This window comes from Frieseomelitta varia, unplaced genomic scaffold, assembly GCF_011392965.1.
Source record: "Frieseomelitta varia isolate USP_RPSP 00005682 unplaced genomic scaffold, Fvar_1.2 scaffold_277, whole genome shotgun sequence".
In the NCBI taxonomy this organism is placed as follows: domain Eukaryota; kingdom Metazoa; phylum Arthropoda; class Insecta; order Hymenoptera; family Apidae; genus Frieseomelitta; species Frieseomelitta varia.
Window position 1 is genome coordinate 697,929 of NW_025110009.1, and position 26,637 is coordinate 724,565.

Here is a 26,637-nt window from a genome sequence, read left to right on the forward strand (position 1 = left end):
TATTTAAAGATAGAATATAGAATATTTGATATTTCAGACTCCAACCATCATTATTGCTAAGTGGTGGGGGGTATCGACAGTATCGATACGATCGACATAGTAAGGATTGTAGTTCGTTACAGCCGCCATTAGAGGATAAGCTTCAGTTTGAAGTCTCCGGCATTTCTAAAACGTGAGTAAAATTATTTCTCAATTATTATTCATTTTTAATAAGAAACACTATGTTAATTGTATTACTGTGCATTATGTATTATAATGTTAAACGTTATTACGTATTATAAGGTTGTGTCATAATGATTGTTAATACATACGTAAAAGGTAACCTATTTAATCGAATCATTTAATAGACAAATGATACGATTTTTAAATCATATTCAATCGACTAAGTACATGATATTAATAACATTTTATTGTTAATAACGTTTTCATTATTCGGCAGTATTTCATTATATAGCGATATTTTTTGATATTTTACGTATGATCGATATTTAAAGATAAGATAGAATATTTGATATTTTAGACTCCAACCATCATTATTGCTAAGTGGTGGGGGGTATTGACAGTACATACAATCGACATAGTGTCAATTGTAGTTCGTTTAATCCACCATTAGAGAATAAGCTTCACTTTGAAGTGTCTGGTAGGAAAGTAAGTTGAATAAATCGTGTCGATTTTTTTTCAGGCGCTTGCAACGTGCGGCTCTCCGCGTCGTGTAAATTTCATGTTCCTCGAATAAATGATGTCATAACTGTGAACATATCGCGAACACACGTGAATTCAGTGCAGATGTCGCGCGAAGTGCAATGGGCAGGTGGGCTGTCGCCAGTGTAAGAAACACCTCCAACCAGCTGCTGGCGTACACATGGCCAGAACCTCTCCTCTGGATTTCTCATCACGTTCCGGTAAGTGGAAAGCATAAACGTATAAGTTTTGAGCACGAATGATAAGACAGAGGTAGTGAACTTTTACCGAATGGTCTTGCCGTACTTGCATTTCGACGATCGGGACGGTAGTCGTTCTCGCGACTGATAGTATCTACCGCATTTGAAAGTGTAAATGCGTTAGATACTGCGAGCGAGTTTGCTGGTGAATAGAAAATTCAAACTTGTCGAAACTGATTCTGAATATTTAATCGACGAGCTGACGAATTTTCTGCCGTCAACGAACTTTGCACAATTTCTCAATATAATGGCGTGCTGTTTAAAAGATAGGATTGCGGTTTTGATAGAATAGATAGAATTTATTAAAAATATCATAGAAGATAACATTTGAGGATTGAAAATTTTATTCTATTTCTAACTGTTATAAGTATAACTACAGTTTCTGTTTTAATTATAATTTCTGTATTGATTTTTATAAAATTTAACAACAAAATTTGAGCTATATCTACTACTTATTAATTTTAATCTCTTCTGATAAAGTTCATAGTAGATGTTTAGTCTGCCTTGTAAAATTTAATATTAACTAATTCAATTTTAATTAAAAGATTTTACAATATATCACACGTAGTAACAAAATTAAATGCAGATGTGTTCTTCCATTTTCAAAATTAATTTCTTGTTAAATATATCTTCACGCAAAGCAATTATTTTATTACATTAATTTATCCATTAACTTATTAATTTTACTTATTTACTCTGTTTCACATTGTATATCTTATGCAGCAATAATTCATATTTTTCCTTTGTAATCAAATACCATTTTGTATCAATATTAAATGTATTCCTCTCTCATATTGAAATCTTCGATACATGTTTAATACAATTAATATTTTCCCTCTACTTGCCTCTTATAAAAAAAAAAAGGAGCGCATCTGTTGCATTGTTTTAAATAACACATTTATTTGCAAGGCCAATAAAATAGCCATGGAAAAGGCGGGAATTTTTCCATTCATTACCAATAAAAAATGCATTATCGCTTTTGTAACGCGAATACACGTGTTTCTCTATTTTTGTTTCTGTAGCCGGACATTTACAATGATAGAAATCGGCCGACAAGGCCGACGAGGTTAACGTTTGCTCGAGGAGCAACATAAAAATTCCCGTGTCGCTCTTAGCCACTCGCTCTTCGTCAATGTCGCGATTAACTGCACTGACTGATTGACTGGTTGTCGTACCGCCACTTGTCTGGAACGCGAAGGTGTAGGGTAATAATTCATTACCAAAGACGATTAACGTGCTGGACACACAACATTAGTTTTCACAGAAACGTGACCGTAATGTGCATTTCTTTGACAACGTGCCGAGATAAGTGAAAGTGCAAAGATGCGTCCAGCTTATTTACGATATGATTAATAACCTTATTTAATTACCACAACGTTTGCATATTATCGCCCGTTTGTAAATGATACGCCTTTTTAGAGTATAAAATAATATTTTAATTATCAAATATAAAGATTTACTGAAAGAAAATAATTTAAGAATTATTTTCAGTAGTAGCTAATAGCATTTTTTTTTTTTAAATTAATACATTATCTCGAATCTGTCAGTAAAAATTGACTGTAATCAGTTTTTGGAAGAGAATTTAATCTATACTTGATATTTAATATTTTTGTTCATTATTTTATGAAGAATGTATTAAATTGATGCGTTTCATTTAAAATACAAAATTTGGATAGGTTTCTTAGAACTTCGTTCATTTAAATTATAAATTCATGATTTGAAACAGAAATGATAGGAAACATCATTGAGAAATAATAATTTTTTAAAAGCTGGTTATATATATGTGACCATTAAATGCGATTTAACTTATTGTATTCATATTGCATGAATTACTAGAAGTTTCATTAAATAATATGCACACGTAAAACGATGAAACTTCAAAGAATTTCCCTTGATTTACTTTTATTGGATGATTCCGGAATTAAAAATTTACGATCGCCGAAAGGTCGATTAATGATTGTTGTTTCGAAGTTGTGGCACCGTGTCCACAGATTAGCGGGTCGATTCTCTGAGTCACACGGCAACGAACGACATTTAGGTGATTCATTTTAACTTGTTTTCCCTTAAAACGTGCGTTTAGGGGAAATATAACGAAACGAGCGTTTAATTGTTTCTCGTACCCATGTCAGTTCGCCAGTTAGAGTGACAATCGAAAGTCAAAAGTTGCGGCGCGATGGTTTCTTTGTTCAAACGCATTGTACATTGATATTAAGTGAAAAAAAGAAGATTTTTCATATCGGTGAATTTTTTAATTTCCGCGTTATAAACATCAGAGAAAGAAACTCAATTGCCAGCACTTTTACTGCGCAGAGAAGAAAATTGACACATGTACAGCTTACGATGAATTTTCAAACGCGTCTGCGAGAGGAACATTTACAAATACAATTTATCGCAAATGATTTCTTGCTCATCCAGAATATTTTCGAATTAATCTTGAGATATTTTTCTGCATCTTCTAACTAGGATTAAGTTACAAACATCGGAGAAACATTTCGGTTGCCGGCATTTTCACGTTAATGAAATATTAGAACAGATAAATGCTTCCAGAGAGGAAAATGGAGCATACTGCAGTTTATTTGTGAATCTGTCAGACTTATTGACAAATCAAATTTCGAGAGTACTTTCAAATTAATCTTAAAATATATTTCAACGACTTCCAAATCGGGTTAAGTAAATATCGGGGAGAAAATTGAATTGCCCGCGTTTTCACGGCATAATGGAAAGTCGACAGAAGCGTGATAAGAGGCGAACGAATGAATTTTTGAACGCATCGACGAAAAGAACAATATTTGCAAGTACACCGTTTATCGCGAATACTTACACGCCGGCGTATTATCACGAACACATTGTTAGAAGATAAAACAGTCCGGCCGTGTCGGACGTTACAGTACGGACCTTATACGTTCGACGACAAGTATGCATTATTAAAGAAACCTCCTAGTTGTGAAACACGTATACACTCGCTGTTTCATAGTTTCTATTTGTTGCAAATTTACCATGACGGCTATGCTGACATGCTTCGCCGCGTAAAGCCGGACGTTTACGAGCCGTAAAAGTGTTCACGATCAGCTACGACACAGGGCCCCGTTTGGATATCTCGTTAGCGAGACACCCGTCGAAAAACAAATGGCCCCTTACATTGCCACGCAAAATATTTCCAATTCCCAGTAAATGTCGCGTAAAGTCGAAAGTCGAATCCGTAAATTTTGGTTGTAGAGTAATTCTTTTTAATAAGAAAGGATATTTGTGCTACAATTTGTTTGCAATTCAACGAGTGATATTCCAGTAGTTTCTTAGATGGTTTGGTCAAGTGGTATAATTATATATTGTAATTACATATTTGTGCATTTATATTTTAGAAACTTTTGAATATTTATTTCTTTACTGTTATATTCCATCAGTACATCATTACGGAAATACCATAATTATTTGTAACAATATTTTAAATTCGAGTAAATAATTATAATTGACTAATCTTTTTTTCAACGAGTAAACGAAATTTTGGAAAAATTGAGACTCTGAACTTTATTGAATGAATTATGTACATGTGTAGATACGTGGAAAAAATTTAGAATTTAAAAAAAAAAATTTCTGCTATTTGGGAAAAATCTTTTCAATGCAAGTCGTCTAACTTTACGGATCTAAAGATACATAGATATACTATACACGAGTATAGCCATAAAAATCGTCGTATGTATTCTACATCCATAAAAGTATCTATAAGAATTTCAAAAGAGCATCGAACGACGTAGAACACGCAAAACAAAAATAGCGGGATTAGCTGGAAGAACTCGCCGATGGAAGAAATTTGTAGGATAATAGACAGGTAAATGGAACGAAACACACGGGACAGAGTCTTCGCATTCAGTTTGCAATTCAAATCAGACGACAAATGAAGCAAACGTGAAAGCGGTTTATCGAATACTTAAATTCAATCAGGCAGGAACAGCGCATTTACGAACAATTTCTCGAATCGGTGGTATCGAGCGAGCGCGTGCGAGGGGGCTGCGGGAGCCCCCATTAGCCGCGGTATTCGTTCAAAATCCACTCAAGGAAAATGCAGAATTACATTTTCCTCGGTTGGATTGAGAAACGATCTTGAACGGGCAGCTCTTGTCGGCGGAGGGTGGTGAGCCTGGTTTGGGGAATACGCGCGGCAGAGTTGCACCAGCGCGAAACCTGGGCGAAACATCCACGTGGCCATTACTTGGTGGCAATCGTAACTCACCGGCGCGGTCCAGGAAACCAGCTGTTATAGGTATACACGCTGGCGTCCCGACTGCATCAGCGCTTGAAATTGGAAACCATATCGCGGGATATACAGATTATTATGCCATTAGGATATAATGGGAGGAGCATTCGAGTCCACCGGGGAAACGAGCAAGTAGATTTCGTAGCGGGAGAGTTCTGGAGTGTGCGGCAATTAAACCAGTCGCCGCTTGGGGACGATGACGTGAGGAAGGAAATTATTTTCCCGAAGAGTGGAACTGCCGACTGGATATACCGCGGGCTGGGCACAAAAAGCCGAAGTAATTAATGGAGCAAGACAGATTGAAGGAGGACGCTTTGAATGATGCTGGTCGTAGAGAGACCAGCTGGAATATTAATGCGTCATGATCATTAGTCTAATGCAGCACCTGATACGGTGCGTGGTAGAGGGCTGGAACGTCTATCCGTCGAAAGAAACGAGTTTCGACTTCTGTTGAACAGGCAACGAAGGAGGAAATACTTTTAATAATATATGGATTTCATGTTCTCTGAGAGGTTTTTCCAATGAGCGGAGGAAAGCAATAATTGCCATTATGTTCGCAAGTAAATTTTTCAAACCGTCCGGGAAAATGAGCCGTCATAAAATGGCTCGATGAATTCATCGATAATTGGCACCTTATATATCGATTCTCATTTAATTTTAATTATCCAATTCAAATTTCGCGTGAACCCTGTTGGGAAGCGAACGCGTACTCCACTGTTCGTTATATTCGAGAGCAGTGTTCTCAGCTGCTCTTAAAAACAATATCGCAGTTGGCTGCAGTTGGCGTCCTTAGAATAAAAAAAAAAAAGGGCGTGCAAGTCGTCCTGGTCCACTCAGCATGAGGCTTCCTCTCGCTGAGGGTCGGACGCAACCATTATTCACCGTGGCCGGGCTGAAAGAAGGACCACGGAATAAAGGAAGCCGGTGTGGATGGACGAAAGGTAGACCAGAGGCGTACTGTTTATTTAAAAGAAAAAGGACAGTGAAAAGCGCGCCACGAGACTCTCTCACGCGGTCTGCCTTTCGTACCTGGTTCCATTTGAAGTGCGAATAGCCACCGCATAAAAAAGATCGTACAAATAAGTGTTAAGTCGCGCGACGATGAATACGCTCGACGACGAGGGATCTGTAGGGACGTGTGTTGAAACAATACGTTATCGCTTTTGTATATTTCACGTGAAAATTAACTTGGGGTTTTCTTCTTAAACACGGAAACAAACATTTTACATGGTTTCGCACTTTGCGCTGGTTCACGAAATCCCCGAGTGAGTTGCGTATTTTAAAGAACATCTTAGAAGATCTTCGCGGTTCTCCTAAACATAAGTAATTAAACAAATACAAACAGTAAATTAAACAACGAATGAAATAATGGCAAGTTGGAAATAGAGTAGATTTTAACAAGGATTGAGAATTATTAGAAACAGTGTATCTTAATATTTGTTAATGATAGGAGAAAGTAGGATCCAAAAAGAGAAAATTTCCTAATAGATCTAAAATATTTTAGAAAATATCACATTTCTTTCAAAAGTAGATCAATTGCAAGTATGCGCAAGTAATGGATCAATAATTTCTTACTTCGCCATTTTAATTACCATATTAATCAATTGCAGTTTTTTTCGTTTTTGTCAAAGAAATATGCGAGCTTACCATATGTTTGATATATTTACTTTTTAAACCGCATGTACTATAATTTAACGCTCTTTTAATACTCCGTGACAGTGGGACACATGTTTGCGTTTATCTTAATCTCCGATACAAATCTGAGAAAGACCGTGGAAAGAACGTCGTCTCGTTTGTAACGTGGTTCTTATTAAAGAAACGGGAACGCTTTTTTTTTCATTGTCTGACTGTTGTGACAGCTGCAACCACTTGGAGGCGTCGTAGTGGTTGTCATTGATCGTTCTAACAGTTACGTTTACAGTCAGGTTCCGGTTTACGCTATTTAATTCGATCCATCTTCTCCTTTATTCCATGATTACGGATGAATCTTCCGACCGACGATGCATTTTTATTTAATTATTTATTTAAATGTCACGATTTGTATTATTATGATTCATACTTTTCTGTCTGGTTGTAATTAAAAGAATGTGTCATAAGAAAATGGCGAGTGGTATAAAACGTGTCATCTATATAGTACGTAATAATATATTTCTTTTGAAGGACAGGTATATTTCTTTTGAAGGACAGGTTTATTTTTATCTTATCTTCTTCTTAATTTGCACATAGAAGTTGAAATAGTTGAAAAATTCTCTCATGAGAAAGTCTCATAGAGTTTCTTTTACGGTAATTTCAGATTTAAAAAGTTCTACAATAATTGTAAGTAACGAACTGTAGTTGTCATTTTTTTATGAGGCTGAAGTTGAGAAGTATCGCGCGATTGGTCCAATAACAGGGAATTTCGATGCAAACTAAAGGCTTAGATTGTGTAAATGGAGCTTCTGCTTTCAAGCTGCTACGTTAAATCTTCCTGCTACATCCCCATTTGCAACGAGAATCCGATTAGCACCTACTTTGTGACTTCAAGGATAACCAAAATTCATTTGTTTCGGGTTGGCAAACGATCCTCTTTCTATGTCCAACATATTATTAAAATTATAATGAACGTAGCTTTCTTTTTGCTAAATTTGAATCTTCATATCACCTATTACAAATACATTATTTTCTTCAGTTTGATCACAATTTTTAGAAAAAGGACACACTCTTGCTAATTGTTATTGTAGATAGGCTAGGAAAATAAAACATACGAGTACAAATGTTAATTTCTTATTTTTTTAAATATATCTAAAAATATGGAGTCTGAAATGAAGATTTATTTCATCCAGTATATGGCAGAATAAGTACATTTTATTCTGAATATTTAAATATTTTTTGCATTTCTAAATTTTCCATAAATCCACATACATACACAGTTTATACATACGTGATAAATGGAAGAAACTGTTTATTTAATTTAGTTGTCCACTACTTGAAAACATGATCGTTAATATTTCATTTTGAAAATGTAAATCCATTACGTTTGATTTCACTAGTACAACATATCGTTTTCAATTGAAATAGAAATAAATTCATATAGAAATAAATTTCTATAACGTTCAGTTATATCGGTTGTATTACCTCGTTTCCATTAACAAGATATGATTCGAATAATTTCCTATTCAAATACAGGTTATCACCGCTGATATACATAACTCCAGCTTTTCATATTCCCCTATTTTGCACTGTAATTACAGGACATTGAAAGCATAAACGAGATATTTCCAGTTCCCTCGAGATTACACTCTATTTTTAAAATTTTTAATACATAAAATCGCCTACATAAAGTTTCTGTCACAATAAGTTTATATTTTATGACGGTAGTTATAGTCCTTCTTAAGATACAAGAATTCAAATCAATTTATAAGCACCTGTTACCGCTATCGACATGATTGCAGGTTCTAAAATTCACACGTTTTACGTCACTATTGTAATTACGTGTTGTGCAACAGCGCGGCCACATTATCCTCGAGCATAGTAATAAAATTCCGTTCCCATTCACCAGAAAGATGTTAGAACCGGCTAAAAAGACCTCGGCATTTGATCACGTTAACACGTGATGTAACGCAAATACAGGATGTAAATAGTGAATTGATGACGACTCGATTAAAGTGTTATGTATAGTTACGTTGCTGTAACACACTTGCGACGAACTGCAATTTTCAAGCGTACGGCTCCATTAAATTGTTGTTTAGAGAATATTGTCCTTCGTAGTTGTTTCCAATATAGAAAAGAAGTTTGCAATCGTGTTCAATTGATTTCACTGTGAACGTCAAAATTAACGGTGTTTCATTCAAAGTTTGATTCGCGTAATAAAAATTGTGTAATAGCATTTATTTATACTCGTCCGTGCTACTCTATGCCTGATATGATTCTAAAAAATTGTAACTCCAATGTGTAATGAGCCATTTTCCGTGTGTATATCAATAAATGAAAAGAACAGTGATATTTACCTCGCGATGCGAATAAGAACGAGTGGAATAAAGTTGCACGTAACGTCATTATTTCTTCTTACATACATAATCCGATAAAAAATTTCAACAAAATATTCAACAGGAATTAAAATAAAAGTTTCAAACGCCTTGTTCGCTGCAACAATTTTTTTCTTTTCGCATTCGCCTCACCGTGAACTTCTTACACCCGGTACAAAATGAATTCACTATGAACCTTGAAGGCGCAGTTTTAATCAACTTTGTACCCCCCCTCTCTCTCTCTCTCTCTCTCTCTGCGAAATAAAAGTAACACGTTACCCTGCCGAAGGAGTAAAAGACCATTAAAAGGATCTCGAGAAGCAGCGCGGTGAGATAATAACGCTGCGTTATTTGATCAGGACCCGATTCCACGCGTTTGGGTCGACTGAAAGGAACAGACTCGAACTCGAAGTCGTGAACGAGTTTCGTATCGATGTTCCGTCCTGCATTATGAGACGTGTCAGACCAAACCGACAGGTTGGCCAGCGTGAAACGATCCCGCAGGTAGGCAGTTACCACTGACTAACAATATGAATTGCCTGACTGGCAAACTAATCGGTTGCTTGATGCACCGGTTGCTTCTTTCCGACAATACACACGTGCACACATTTTCGCTCGATAATCGTCCGTTCCTGCCGATAGCATAACAGACAGCGGTGCCGCTTCTCACTCTCTGCTTTTGTTCCCTTTTGCTCGTCGCTATTATAGCGACCGGATCTGAAGTTTTCGAATCTGCCGCGTGATCTTTAAAAATCAACCGGTCGGAAACGTGGCTGGGGGATAATTGGACGGTGGAAAAAAATGAGGGATCGAAAGGGACGAAGCGCCTAGTAATTAAAGAAGTTGTACGTCGGTGATCAGAGAGAAGTATTTCGATCTGAAAGCTTGTATTTTTAGCACTTAACGCGATACGAACGTTCGTATGGGTTGGAAAGCTATTCTCCTAGCCTAGTCAATGCATGTAATCAATTTGTTGGAAGGGTAACAAGAGAGTAAAAAAAAAAAAAAAAAAACGAAGAAAATGAATTTTTGAGGAAATTGGTTTGAAATTGCGTAGAAAATTAGAAAATTGTTTAAAATTGAAAGGGCTCTTTTTTTTCTCTCTCGCAGTTTTCAGTTTTTTTAATGAAATATTGTTTTGTGTGCCGCTTATTATTAAAGAAAGAGTTTTTATAGTTACCAAAGTTATATTTTTGCGAAAACATTATATTTCTCCTTCGTCTTTTTTTCTTTGTTTGTTTAAAACGAAACTGAATTGTTTCAAAGAAACAATTCAGAAAACGAGTTAAGTGTAGATATACCAGACAATTAGCATGGCGTGAGAAGAAAATATCTAATTAACGTGGAAGTTATAATTATTATTCCGGGTAAGAAGCGACAAGGTTATAGAGATAAATTAATGTTACGAAAGTTTTATGAAATTATCACAGATACTATCTTCAGTTTCTAACCTTCATGTACTATTTAATCTCGTTTTTTAAATCAAGGACATCGAATGCACGACTGAAATCCCTGTGGATTTTCACGTGAATTTCTAACGATGGACTGAAATTATCCATCACAATTTCGCAGTATGTTGAGTGTATTAGACAACGATCAACCGTATATTTATTCCCGTCATTATACATTTCACTGTGTGGCGCATTTTTCACATAATTACGCTACACAGTGTATGAAGCATGCTGTTACGTGTAATAACTTCATCTGTGTACATACTTAGAGTTTAATGGTCGAGTTTATGGATTTTTGAATTATCCATCAATCAGTAATAATACATGTTAGTCTAACGACGTTGATTATGTATCTCTTTAACACAAAATCAATCCAGTAAATAGAAATATTTACATGACACATTTCTGATATTTTCTCTATTTTCTCGCATTTCTTTATTTTTAAAAATTCAATTATTCAGTGAAAAATTGTCTATTGAGATATTGATGATCTTTTTTCTTTTATATTTTTCATTCATTTTTATTTAGTTTGGACTAGTATACCACGTATACACTCATAGTTGATTTTTTTTTTTAATTACACCGCAATCAAAATGTGTTAAACGGTACATTACTATTTCAAAAATTAAACGCTGGAGAATTTAAAGAGCGACATTACAAATATATTAAAGCACGTAATTGTTTCTCTACGTCTAATATGGTCTCCATGGAATCGATCGAAAAAACAAAGGACAAAATATCTCTTACACGTTCGGGAAAGCAAAACCGCGCGCGCTCATTCTCCATTTTCATATAAAAATCGGTGTTTTCGAAAAGGCGCGTGACGCACTGTTTACGCTGGCGCCGTACAAATTCAATGAAAATTGCACACGTTGTGCAAACAGCCGCGGCAAAGAAATACAATACAGTTAATCAATCAAACGGGCACGCAGTACGTCGCAAAATAACTTTCACGATTTTTCACGAATATCAATTCGTTCGATCTAATCGCGATCACACCGGGAAAATACACCTCGTCCAATACGTGGCCGAACGTTTCGCTGAACATTTCGGACAGTCCAGAGAATTCCTCGCGGGGAAAATCTGATACGCGTGCACGTAGGTAGCGCACGGATCAGAGAATGTCGATTTTCAACGAGCTTGACCCAAATACGCAACTCACAGCTTCGGCATATACCGATATATATATATGTATTTCTTTCTATTTATTTTCATGGTTCCTGATGCACGACTGATACCGCATTTCCCTCTCTGTCGCCTCGCCCCTATACCGGGTGTTTCAAAAATTTCGGTTTGAGCTTCGGAACGCAATGCACAAACGCGGCGAGAAATGAAATTCGATTCGTTGAAACGTAGAAATAAAAGGAGAAGTATTTTCTGCATTATTAAATATATCTATCTATGCAGAAACACGAAGAAATGTCAATTCAATTTGTTAGGACGAGAAGACAAGATTAATTAATAGAAGGTAACATTTCGTTGCCTAGATTAGTGTGTTGAACGGAATTGTTAGAATTATTAAAATAATATTCAATTATTCTTCGATGCTCTTATTGTAATTTGACGTATTTGGGTCAAATGTGGTAATTTATATTAATGCAAGATTTACATATATAAAACGGCAATCGACATCTCATCGAAATCAGCGTGTACTTTAAATAGATGCAGACAGAAAATGAATTCTCCGTGCATGTCAGCCACGTCACTTTGTCCTATCTTATGATAATCCTTTAGCGATAAAGGTGCCTTACAATTCCATACGAAACTAATGATATCTGGACGTCATAATTTTTCCAAACTCTTTTATAGTACTTGTTTTGAATCTACCTCAAGTTTGATTTCAATTTTTTAGTAAAACAATAAGTATATCGTGATTATTTAAAATAATCACAGCAATCATTCTTTGTTGAACATGAATTTCGAAATTCATTTGAAAAACTCACGCAACAAAATCTCTTATTACAAATTCGTAATTTAAACTGTTTTCTAACTCCGAAACTAGTAAAAAAATTATAGTTCCTAAAGCCCAAAGAAAAAAAAAAAAAAAAACTCTCAGCAATCTTCGTATAAATTTCTCTCATTTTTCTATTAGAAAAATCGTGACAATCGTTACGATGAACACCCTGTATGTACTACTTCCTCTTTTCCCCCGTCGTTGTCCTCTTTTAGTTGCTTTTGTTCCTCTCTTTCGTTATTGCTTTATTCTCTCTTTCTCTTTCTCTCGAACTACACGATACGCGCGCGCGCGCGCACAGCCACGTATAAAATTCTCTCCTCTCGTATTCCATGGCCAAACGCCGCGTGGAAAATACCCGCAATCATCGGGCCCGTTGCTACCACCCGTGGAATTTTTTCTTGCCAGTAATCATCAAGATATCGTATGAGGACTGGTTTTCGCACGCGGTGTGAATTTCGCTCTCCCAGACCGATTCTGGTGCATTGATTGTAATCGATAGCTTTGAACGCGGTCACCTGAATATCCAATCCATCGCCTGTACGCGAGATTCCCGAGGATTCAGGAATCCCGCGTTATTTCTTCGTGATTGATATCTCTTTGTCATCGATAACATTATATATGCGCACACACTCAATCGTATCGTCGAAATTTTCCTTGATTTGATTATCGACCAACCGAGTGCCTAAACCGAGATTTCGTTATTAATTTATCGTTATTCGAGTTACAAACGGCGCGCGTCGCTAGCGTGCTATTTTAGTTTCAAACTACGCACGTGTTGATTGGGATCAACGGCCGTGGAATAATTGGAGGAATTATATATAGTTATATGGTTTTATTTCTGTTTCTGAAAATTATACCTACGTAATGTGTAGTTGGAGAAAATATTGGCACGTGTGCAAAGGGTACTTGTTTCTTTAATATTTTTCAGTATTATACCCTCATTATTTGAATACTCTATTATCCGAGCAGTGCCACCCTTGTATAATACTAAGCTATTTATACTTTTACTATTTTACTAAAAATGAAAAACAATAATTAATGATAATTGTATGAAACAGAAGGTCCTTTTCGTTTTAAATAAATTAATTAGATTCTAAGAAATATAAACAAAATTGAGGATCATACGCTCGAAATAATTGAAGTTTTTAATATATATCTAATATAGTTATATATTATATTCTATATGTAAAACGCGTGAAATGTGATAATGAACTATTATAGTGAAAATATATTTAATACATAGGAATACAATTCCTGAAAGACATGTAGGTAAGAATTACTTACATGCAATAAGTACAATCGTTTTTAAGAAATAGATTCTTATTTTTTTACAACTTCATTTTAACTAATTCTAATTTTAATTTTTTCGTTCCTGTGTAAATTTATTTTTCGGCCACGAGACAAGTCAGGCACTGGAACTTTAATCCAAAGTTAAATCCGAAAGTTGGCACACTCGTTACTACGACTACTGAAGTTTCACGAAGTTAACCTCTAGATATAAATTTCTTCAAATTTTCAACATCCACAGTACTCAGAGAAACACATAATACATGTAAATGCTGCTCAGTATTTACAATTAATTAACATAATCTTAATCTCGCAATAAGATCTTACGAGCGTAGTTAAAATTTGCACCTAGGAACATTTCTAAATCTTTCTCCTTTGCAAATTTGAGACTTATAGAGTCTCAATTATGGTATCGATTCGAATGCTTGTGTTTCATTTTCAACACATGTTTATTTAAATCGATATAGTTGCAAAAAATATCTTCAGAGCATTGTATTTATCACTAGGTTGACATAAATTAATTTTTGTATCATTTAATAATATCGTTTATATCATTAAAATGGTTACGTCATAATAATATAATTCTATTTCGTTCACTTGTTTAATGATACTTAATAAAAAAAAAAAAATGTTTTATGGAAAAAGGAGTATTATAACGATAAATAGACCGTGGACTTTACTGAAGCAGTAAAAGCTAAATAAAAATTTACTTTATCTGTTAAAAATTATAACAACTATGATTCTTCTCGATTTCTATTCATTATTATGCGAGAGAGAGTTTCATTTAGGTATACGGAAATAGAAATTTTCCCATAAAATACTGTGTGGATCTGTATAACGTACGATCCCTTGTAATTTATTCGACTAGTCTATCCTAAAATTGTTTTCACAACCTCGCTAGTACGGCACCAGCCGAATTAACTGCAGTCTCTTTGTCAGTGCGGACCACCACGAAGTGTTTACCGTCGTAGACCGAACCTGCCTCACGATTTAAACAGTCTAGGAGAAATAGAAGCGGCTAGAATTGACAGTGGAATAGAAAACCCGTTGTTTGGCACACCGGGGAGATAATGCTTCCGTTTTGTACGTTTCGCTTCAATTTGCTTCTGACAATAGAGATTTAATCTTATAACAGAAGGATATTCTGTTGAAAGAAATCTCAATTGATTTTAATCTAGTTGTGGTTCATAGAAATTCAATAACACCTATATTTTAGGATATTGATTTCCTTAGAGAGATACAAATTATTATAACTTGAATTGCTCGATTGATGCAGCTTGATTTCCCTAGTAATTGAATTATGTTTGAATTACACTCCAGTGAGCTAATTGATTAATTCTATTCTTTCCTTCGCTCGAATACTATATTTAACGAGCGTACTTTAAATTTTCAGATGTTATTCGAGCAATAGAGGAGACAATAAAATTTGACTTTATATTTATGAAGTCGAGGAAATAAAGAGATATAATAGGAATAGTATTTAGAAAAAAAAGGGAAGCAAATCTATTACGAATTTGCACGTTCTGGAACAATTGAATTCGTAATAAAATTATCGAAAATGTGAAATCATTATTTTCTTTATCTTCATTTTCGCAATTTTATTCTCATATAGTAAAATATCGTCGCTAAATTCAACAATTCTACGTGAATTTCGAAAGTGAAATAATTTTAATGTAACTTTTATTAGGTCTCCAAGTTAGTTGGAGATTTTACCAACATAGTCATACTGGCCCTCTCTCGTTTAATATCAATGAAATATCAGAATATTACATAAAAATTCTACATCAATCTCGGCCTCCCTGTACGTTCCTCGGTTATCCTTTGTACGCATCTTAACTTCGTTCCACATCCTACGATCAATTTCAATTGCAAGTCCGTTCGTTCGCTGCAGATACAGCGTCTAATCTCGAATCCACACACACACACACACACACACACGCTCACGCTCACGCTCACGCTCACGCTCACGCTCACGCTCACGCTCACGCTCACGCTCACGCTCACGCTCACAGCTCGCTTTTCCGGATGTTCGACAACGTTGCTCTTTCGATCTCGATTTCCTTGTTCGTTCACGTCGTGGCGTAACTCTATTTACCGCTGTCTACGAGGCTTTCCGACTCAACGTCTCGCAAGATGCTGTAGATTACAGTGTGACCGTCTCGACGTCCTCCACCCATCGATAATTGCACGATAAGGTTACGTTGTTGAAATCAGAGATTTCAGAGATTAAAGACCGTCGCAGTGTACACTCGTTACGACGTAGTGACGCTCGCCGATAGTTACCTCGTGAACGATAAAGAATTTCGTGCCGCGCGACCTGATTAAACGCGTTGGTCTCATCAAGCCCCGGCAAGCTGAACCGAAATCTTTGTTACACGAACTGGAAGGATTCCCACGATAGGACGACTGAAATTACGACACCGGCTTTGTGTACACATCTTAACAGTCTATCTTGGAATTCATTCGACGTTTACCGTCGTTAATTGGCTCCTATTTTCGAGATCGGTACACCGAATTCGATCGGACTCACGGCGCAAGACCACCTGAATCCCTTTTTAAGGGGACTACACACGATCGACTGTAGTCCCGTACTCCACAATTTGAAAAACGATAAGCAACACTGAGGAACACGTCGCAGATAAGGGTTGTTCAAAAACGGAGCTTCACTGACTGTTGTTACTTTCACGTAAAAGTCCAGCGAATAATAGACGAAGGTATTTCTCACGAGGAAAGAAGGATGGTTTGCCTCTTCGTTTTCTGTCTGAAACCGTACCCCAAAGAACCAAGAAATCAACGAAACGAGTGAAACTGATCAGTGTGGCTTCTGCGGATTCGCTCGCGAAGCAGCGGCCAAAGTATATTTTAATTTTTTATTCCTCGATTTGTGCCGAAACTTCCCTCGGCACGTTGTTCGTGTTCGCAGGCTGGTTTACACGTACGCGGAGCCACCGAACGAGACAGGACACTCGCTCTGCTCGTTTTTGTCGACGATACAATACCTGTCGCTACAATGACACACAATCCTCCATATCTCGTATGCTCTCCTCTCCCCCCCCCCCCAGCTTCGTCAGAAATTCCTCGCGACAATCGATCTTTCTCTTTCTTTTTTTTCTCTCTCTCTCTCTCTTCTTCGCGGTTAGGGTGGAAAAGGTGGAAGGGACGGGTGCAAGAAATCAAGCGTTGTCGCCAGGCTGTCGAAGAAACGAAAAAGGAGGATGCGCGCGTTATACGCGCGAACGGACGGGGCCCTCAGCTTGTCTACGACGCGCACCAAACGAAATGTCCAAACGAAACTGCATTCCTTCGTGCGTGCTGAGTGGCAGCCAAGAGCAGAGGAATGTTAAGGGCTTAATTATGCGGAGAGGTCCCGGCGCTCGAGTGGACGTGCTCGAAGAGTTGTTTTCGCCGATCCCAATGTAATTCCCGGCAGCGAGTGCTTAATTACGCTCGCGCGGGGAATTTATTTTACCTGCGGGTCTCCGGGTGTGCGTGCGTCGGGGCGCGCGTCTATTTCTCTATATTTACGTGGCTGCCGTAACTTTGGAATTTATAGGCTGAGATGGAGATTACTAGGCTGAAAGACGCCTTCTGCGGGGACACACAGTTTGAATATTTTATTCACCAGCCTGTGTTTTTCTGTACTCTGCGATCATAGTTTTACATGTTAGTTTCGGTTCTTTGTTATCAGGTTACGTCAGTTGTGATTCTGTATCGAGGTAATATTTTTCTCCCTTTTTTTTTTTTTTTTTTTTTTGGCACATGGTTACATTCAGTAATAAACGATTTTTTATGCATTAATTTGAGCAAATTTGTAAAATATTCGAGGTATTGTGTTTTTTATGAAGCTTGGTGCTCGGTAAATCAATTTCCTACGTATTTTTTCAATTGTACTCTCGAAAATAAATATTTTCGCTAGACTGCGGATTTTTATGTAAATCCATATTTTGAGAAGAATTTTTTAAATAGAATCTGGGCAAAAAATTGTTTTATATTTGTTAAATATCACACTGGATAGTTTAAATATTTTGTATAATTTTGTATACGATACGTGCTCTAGGCATCGAAATTTATAGTTCAATCATCATCATTATTGAGAAGAATCTCAATAAATATATTATAATCCTCTTTTGTGTTTCAAGTTTTTAAAATCAAAAGTCTCGCGTGGAGAAGGATGGTTCCATTATTTAAAAAAAAAAAACAAGTAATGAAAAACTATATAGCTCATGAACAATAACAAAAATTTGATTTCTCTCTGCTCATTGTCAGAGAAGTTCAGTTAAACTAAGCTCATGCGCATTTAGTTGATAATTTATTTCAAATTGAAAGCCTGTGTGAATATAATTTCATATAGTTTCACGTACTACTGTTTTACTATTCTCGCTGATATTTTACGAATTTTCACGAAACCAGCAAGTACGCGGTAAAAGAGTCGTAATGAGAGCAACGATTCGCAGAATGTTGCTTTCGAACTAGAAACCAAGACAGAAACGAATGAACGGTTCAGCGTGGCCAAAACCACAGTTGAAGTAGTATGCTAATTAAAGCAATTAAATTAAGAAGCCATCCGAATAATTAAGGTCTCCAACCTGAAGTTGGTCAGCATATCGTAGTCGCATACACACACACACGTATACACACCGTGTATAACCATATGGGGAAGCGAGTTTTAAACGATACAGGGGAAATTTCGCTTGGTTTCTTTTTGAAATTACATGCGTAGCATCGTGACAAAATTGAAAATTAAACGCTGTTGTTTCTCGTTGCGAATCAATTATACGAACGAATTTATTGTTATGCGGAATATCAGCTGTACCATCTACAATATGCAAAAGCGTTGCACAAAATGAGATAAATTCATTAAAAATTGATCGTCTGTACGTATCGCTCTAATTGATATTCAGAACACATTATTAATGTTCAATTTATGTAGTAGAATTTCCGAATAATGTTTTTAAATCTGTCTTTCGAATTCAGTGCTTCTGAGAACACACGTTATATAAAATTAGGTTTAGACATGAAGTTAGATTTATTTTAAGGTCGATATCTTCGAAAAAGACGACATACTTGGAGAAGATTTTTTTATAGACAAAGTCTATATACGTCTGCAAAATACCAAACGTTTCAAACAGAAAATAAAAATAACTGGCCGTGGTAATTGAGTGAATTTTTGCTCCCATTTATTTGTAATTTCTACATCGTTGTTTTTTCAAAATCTACACAGCTTTAATTAACAAATGTTTGAAATGAAATATTTGTATTTCTTTAAATATTTAAAAATTTGTCAATTTTCGTGGGCGATTATGCGTTATCAGTATTTCATTTTCAACATTTTAAACGACACTGATCTATTGGAAAATTTTTTATTTGTTATTCGTGTGTCATCGATATTAAGTGAATCTCCATATTCAGAAAGACATTCGGTTTGAATAGAATTTGCACAAAATTACGATCATTATCGAATTCTAATAGCAATTAAAGGCAATTAATTATAGCAATTTGTCCTAGAAAATTTCCAGAGTTTATTGATTACCAATTAAAATAATTCGTTCGACAAAGATCATTTAATGTGTAAAAATGCGTAGATAGCGGAAAATGTACCGAAATCGATTAATTATTGTTACCGTCTGTCGAGGCACTTCACATTGCATAGTTCATATCAACTCGTTAGATGGATAAAACGTTAGTTGGAGGATAGAATAAACGTCGAGAGTGATGTTTTTAACTTTGCTGTAACCCAATGGTCGAATTCCACCACTAAAGCAATTAAAATTCGGAAGCTTTTATCTCTATCGATTTTAGTTTCGAGAGTACATCCGTAGAGCTCGTTATATATTCATGTACTCTTGTTAATCACGCACAATCAGCAAGTACGATTGTCCACCTACGCATTAAATTAATCATCTAACTTCAATGCCAAATATTATCTATTCCTTTTTCTTAATATCTTGATTACAATTACTGAAAAGAAGATTAATTGGAATTTAGGAATTATAAATCTGTGTAGAAACTTTTTGTAATGCATTAAAATTTCTTTATAATAAATTAGAATTATGGTTAATTATGGGCACTAGCATCGGATCATGATTTCAAATTTCCGAATCATTTATCACTAATTTTTTTCTTCATAACTTTTTTCACGAATTTATCTGTAAATATTTAAATATTTAAAATTTTGCATTGTTATCCATGAATGGTGAGTTACATTCGCTAAATAGAGGAACTGAAAGTCGTTTTTGACTCTTTGTTTCTTTTATCTGCAGCTACCTATTAATCTTTATTTGGGATCAGACCCATGTTAATTGTATTCTGAAGCTGACCCTCGTGACCCCAGGAGATAAGAATGATCAAGGTAGGCAGTCACAGATAGGGTTCTAAAGAATATTTATTTGCCTTCTCCTTCCATCTTTTTCCGTCCTTGTACTTCGAAATCAACTAATTAATGGTAATATGTCTTGCTTTTCACTTTTTCTCTTTTTCTACCGAGATAATTTGAATCAACGAAGGAATTATTTTAGAGTAGAACATATTTACACAACATAAATAATAATGACATGATAATGAATTTATTTTGTGATTTATGAAATTTGTTCGGTAACATATGGATAATGTCGTAAATCAAAGCTGAGAACATTTGGATATCCTTTCAATTTATCACTCGTTGAAAGAAATTTGCCACTTAATTGATCACATTCTTTTGTCAGTCAGATTGTTAGTCGTAGTATTATTACTTTTACTTTCGTATTGTCTTACTAAGACAGGCAATTATTTTAAAATATTTCGAACATGATTTATTGTAGATATCATGTTTACTTTATGGTTCGTTGACTCACTATAAGTGGAAAATTCAAATTCACTACTGAGAAATTGTTATTACAATCGAGACATTACTGTTATAATTACGAGATACATCTGCTTCGATCATGCTCTTGCATCACAATAACATCGAGACATTTATTGCTTTCACGTAAATTATTTCACAACTTCTAGCAACGTATCAAAACACATTTATTATATGAATATGTAGCAGAAATGATGGATGCACCGTGTGTACATATAAAATATCACATTAAATGTTACAAGTGTCCAGATGGATTTTCGATTCTCTGTTAATGATATATATAGAAATATTAATTCCCCACAGGGAATTTGAATATGGCAAATTACAAATATATTCCAAAGGGTACAGCAGTACATGAATCTGTATTTTTTGTAAATAAAATTTATTTTTAATATAATAGCTCATCCTTAGTTTATTCTAAATTCTTACAAATTGTCTTTAAGACACGTCAGTCAATATTTTTGCAAATTTCGAGATTGCTTCTATTTCTTTTTTTTAATAAGATATTATATTTGTTTTATTTCTAGAATGATGAAATGAAATGTGCAAAGTTAAAAACTTAACGTTATACAAATAAATACAGTGAACAATAATATTAAGCCTTCATCGTTCATCATCAAATATAATAAAATCAATAACAGTGTTAAACCTTTGTCGAAGTTTCAAATGAAACGAATATATTCCGAAAGAGAAAATCTGCTATAAACATAGATAAAACGAGTAAGAATCAAACAGATTAGAGGACGAGAGAAAAAATTTTTTATTCGATATTTCATTCGAGGTGCATATGAAAACTTCTCTTCGAACACACGTTTCCTCATCTTTTAGTACATTCTCTTCTTCTTCAATGGCGAACGCTTTGCTTATACTGAATTTACTTTACTACGCTTCCACCTATCGCATGAGACGTAATAAATGAATAGAACGATAAACTGACTGAGTGCAAGTTATTTCACTCGATAAGGCGAATCTGCTATGTTAATATCGATATCGAGTTAACGCATCATTGTTCTTTAGGAGCCCTATCCTTTTTATGCTTTCTCGATAAGTCCGAAGATAGTCAATAACGCACGCACACACACACACATCCATATGTATATTTCGCTACATGTTAAAATGGACATTTGAAATTCAGTCTCATATATAATCTGAACAATATTATTAAAGAAGTTTTATACATTACAAGTTGTTCTATATATTAATATTTCGTAATAAATTCTTCTGGCCGATAGTGCATAAATATGTACTAAAACAAATTCGATCCCACCAACAAATTTCACGTTCATATTCTACGTTAATTTACATTTATTTGCATGAAATTAAATCATAAGTCGGTTGATTATCGAACTCTTGAGTTTCTACGCGCTAGGGTGGGATTATTAAAAAGTACTGATTGATGCTAATTAATTTCGTTATTAATATTAATAACATTTTTGGATTCTATCATAAATTTGCTCATTTATTTAGAAATTGTTAGTTGTTGAATTCTGCTGTACAAATGGCTTTGATAATTATAACGTAATTTTTCAAAATAGTGACATTAGGATGTTTTCAAATTATATAACATTACGACAATTAAACATTACAAATAATAGAATGAAAATAGAAATTAAACTGAATATAAAATAATAAAAACGAAATGATTGTATCCAAGTAGGCTAATTTTGAAATGTTTAAAGTTTACGTACAGTTTTATTTAAGAGGGCATAGGCTCTCAATCTCCTAGAAAAATCAGCAACGGCAATCCGCATATTTCTCTTGTGCAATTTGCATATCTCATTTATTCTACAACGAAGTCCAGTGAAGCATTAAGTGACAAGAAAATATTTTGTAGCTGTCACCAATAGCTTTCACGGAAATATTTTATGCAGAAACTTGTAACGCTTTCTGTGGGCCACTCTAAATACTACTTAAATACCAAGTAACAAATTCGTGCAGAATTAAATTGACTAACATTAAAATAAATTAAACGAAATCGAGATTTTTGATTACGAAATTTCGCTCGGATGTTAGATTTAAATATTTATTAGTTGATTTCGAATCTGTGACATTCATATTTAATATATCAAAAGCCATTATTTATTTGCGAATATCTATAATAATATATTATTTACTTTTCAGTAGCTTATCGCACAAATATAATAAATATAAATGATAAACTGTAGTATATAAAAATTAAAATAAGTGAAAATTATATAGTTATATATTAATCGTGTATTAAACTAAATAATAAAAATCGAATAATTAGTGTACCTATAGCATAAGAAAGATGCAGTTATTAATACAATTATTAATACAATTTTATTACATTGTCAAATGGTATATAAACGCATTGCATCTAATGAAAATAAAGATAAATTCGTATAGAAGGATTAATTTAATGAAAAATATTACTTCAAACTTTCTACTTCTATTTCTCCACGAAAAAAAAAAAAAAAACTCTGTTTCGGATCATTCCTTGAATAATATCTTATACTTTGTGGAATACTTCGTTGAATTCTTCATTTATGAGAGTCAAGGAATCTTTGATGCAAAGGTTTCCAAAAAGGTAACTGTTTGATGGTTCAGCAAAGAGATGAATAACAGATTCGACTCTAATGGAAATCTTTAAAATATTAAATAAAGCTGTGATCACGAGTTCAATGATCTTGTTCGAGAAATGCAACAACGACACGCTCGAATTATTAAAAATAACGAAGGCAATTTGGAAATACTTGGCTGGTGCTCCTAAGAGGACAAAGACAGGCCAGAATCCTATTGATCTAGCGCAGCAAGTTATACCTACATACTCGTTTACTCGTTCGCTCGTGCAGTTTTTGAAACGGTTCGGCTTTATATTAAAACACCCTTCCAGTAATCAAAGAGAAACGAGTCACACACACACACACACACATATATATACCAGCGCGCAAACTAGAAAGATCCTGCAGAATTAGAAGCGAAAAGTTGTTCCCGTTTCGCGGCGAGGGATCAAGCAATAATTTATCATACACTCGGGCAAGTTGTACGTCGTAAAATTCCGCGTGCTCCATCAACGAAAGATTATTGGACAGGACGTGACGTGTGTTTTAATAAATCACGAGGAGATTCAACGACGACTGGAAAACCATCGCGTTTCGTAACTTCTTACTCTGAATGGTAATTACCCTGTCAGTGTCATTCCAGGAACGACAGTATCTGTTCCGAAGAAACCTCTTCGGAAACCTTTCACGAGTCATATGTTACCCGTGATACCCAATTAACGCACGCACGGATACATACGTCCAATACAATGAGATCGATTGAGGAACAGAAACCGGAAGAGTCAGCGAAGTCAGGAGACGACGAAAAAAGTTTCGACGACTCCGACGACTAACTGCGCCGCGGAGGTCTACGGGAACGCAACTCGTATTTACAGAGTTATCCACCGTGACAGATTTATTAAAGTTAAAAACGTAAAGCCTGGGGGAGATTTTATACGTCCTGTTCGAAACGACCGGGGCAATAAACTTTGTCGCTGCCTCGACGACTATTCTTCCTCGTGTTCGATGCTTGATCTTATCGATTTAACAGACTCAGTTACCGTCGATCTTCCTATAAATCTGATCCTAACCTGAGTTATAATTGTTACAATTACTTTCGCGAGCCATAGATGCTTGGAAAAGCCACAAATCAGTGGGAAGTACTTAACACGTACGCGGAACAAATAGTACGCAAACCGGCTGTAATTTTCAATGAATCAGCCAGATAAATCAGCGAGATTGATCATATTTTTCCGGCATTATTAGGGCTCGTATATTCACGTGTACGTATGTAGGTAAGCGCAGGCAACGTGCATCCATCCAGCGTGCTATATCCAGAGCGCAAAGTGATGTATGATGGGGGCAATATATTTGGCCAGCGGCGGCGACGTATTAGCCACGATGTCGATATATTCGCGGCCGATGCATAAATCTTCGGAGGGGAAAGAAGCTGCTCCGTCTGGTAAAACTATCGGGCGTAGGCTTAAATATCGTGCCGTCGGAAAGTTTCAGCGAGGAATTTCGCGCGGTTATCTACGTACGAGAGCCGCAGCTGCGCGTTCCTCGAAAGTTCGCCGCAAGCAATGCATCTCAATTATGCTATTCTCTATAAACCGTGACATCTCATACGCGATTCCGCACGCGCCGTAATAATATGTAATACCTTATTAACATGGATATCAAGCGCCGAGCTGTTCGCGGATACGACGGTGCAAATTCTGTGTTTTGTCGGCGTGACAATGCGGATACGTGCGAATTGCTCGGAACAATGGTGTGAAAAATTAATTGGCGAAGCAAAGAGCGAAACGTGCAGAGAGGGTTACTTGTGGGCATCTATTGCGAATATATATTATGAAATATTTCGAAATTTCCGTCAAACACCGTAATGAAATTCGACTCGATCGTGATTATGTTGGTAAAGTTTGAAACATATTTGAAAATGTACATACGATATTTGGTGGAGGTATATACATGTATTTTGCAGGGATCAGAAAAGTATTTAAATATTTATTACACATTTATTGTACTGTTTATTTAATATATTTTTGCGATTAATATCTTGTAATTTCTACATACATACATATAAATTTACTACACATATTTGTTTCATTTATTTTTAGTACAATGTCGACAGTCTATTTAGTGCTTTCCAAATGTTTCATATACACAATACCAACATAAAAGCGTTCAAATAGTGTCGCGAATTATTTAATGTTACACCATGCGTGTATAATATATTGAAGAATTTAATTCGTCAATGGTATTTTATAGACTGTTTTATAGAAACAGAAGGAAGAAAGAGCTTTTAGAAAAATATTTCAATAGAAAAATGAATTAATTCTTTCAGATTAACGTTATTGTTGATTATTCAGTACCAGTGTATAAAGTCACTACGATAGTATAAAGAAGGCAAGGAAAGTAAAGAACGAAAGGGTATAGGAAAGGGAAAGAGCGTTTAGTCCGGGATCTGAACTCAGTAAGCTTACCTAACAGGCTTGTAAATACCTTAGGCGCTGGAATAGCAGAGACCAGATCAGAGGTTGTATATGTATGTAGAAGAGAACAGTAAGACGTGTGTTCAGTATATACATATTACTCATACGTACACCTCTAGTAGCAAATATAGAAGAGTCGTCATACCGGAGCTACTATATAATTATATTTAAATTGATTTCTATTTTAAAATAAAAATGGAGCACAACAACTTTTAACGTATCTCTAATTTAATTTCCAAGTTTTCAGCACATCTATCCATCTTTTAGAAATTTTATAATCCTACGTATATCATGATAAAACATTCCAGAAGTGATAAAGCAGTAAAAGTGTTTCACGTGTGCAACAGAGAAACACTTGTGACGAAAACGCTTGCCATTTAACCTCTTCGCACTAAAAATGATTAATGATTGTATAAGACAATTTTTCAATTATGCACAAATAAGAAATTGCTGTCATTTTGAAGACGTTATTTAGGGAATTTTCAATCTAATCCAATGTAAATTTAGTTAGCTTCTTGCGCTGGAACGACGTACCACGAATGTCGAGAATTTTCTGCCCCAAATTGCAACATTTTCTCAGTTTCAAGTACGTTTAAATGTAACCCAGGCGAAACAAATGATAAATTTATCACCTCTTAATAATTTCTATCCAGTGACATCATCACAACCGACGAGTTCAAAAGAAGAAGAAAGCGACGAATTATCGTATACGGTTCGGTCACTCGTTACGGTCCGCGAACCAGTTGCCAGCGCAAGGGGTTAAATTCCACCACGACGTACGAAATTACGCAGCGTCGGAGTGGCCGTTTGCGGTTTTTCAAACGCCAATACGAGTACGAACATCGTCGCGGCGGTGAGTGATATACGACACCGGTAATGCATTCCGACAATGCAACGGTCACGTCAGTCGT

The 26,637-nt window shown here is 35.4% G+C and overlaps 1 protein-coding gene across 1 annotated transcript in view; it reads left to right on the forward strand.

Annotated features, from left to right (window-relative positions):
- Window positions 1-796: 796 nt before the first annotated feature.
- The window catches only part of LOC122529070 (hemicentin-2-like), a 242,492-nt gene continuing 216,651 nt past the window's right edge, over window positions 797-26,637 (forward strand). The window contains exon 1 of the mRNA XM_043654851.1: window positions 797-902. The gene's annotated coding sequence lies outside the window, so the exon portion shown is untranslated. The remainder of the gene's footprint in view (window positions 903-26,637) is intronic.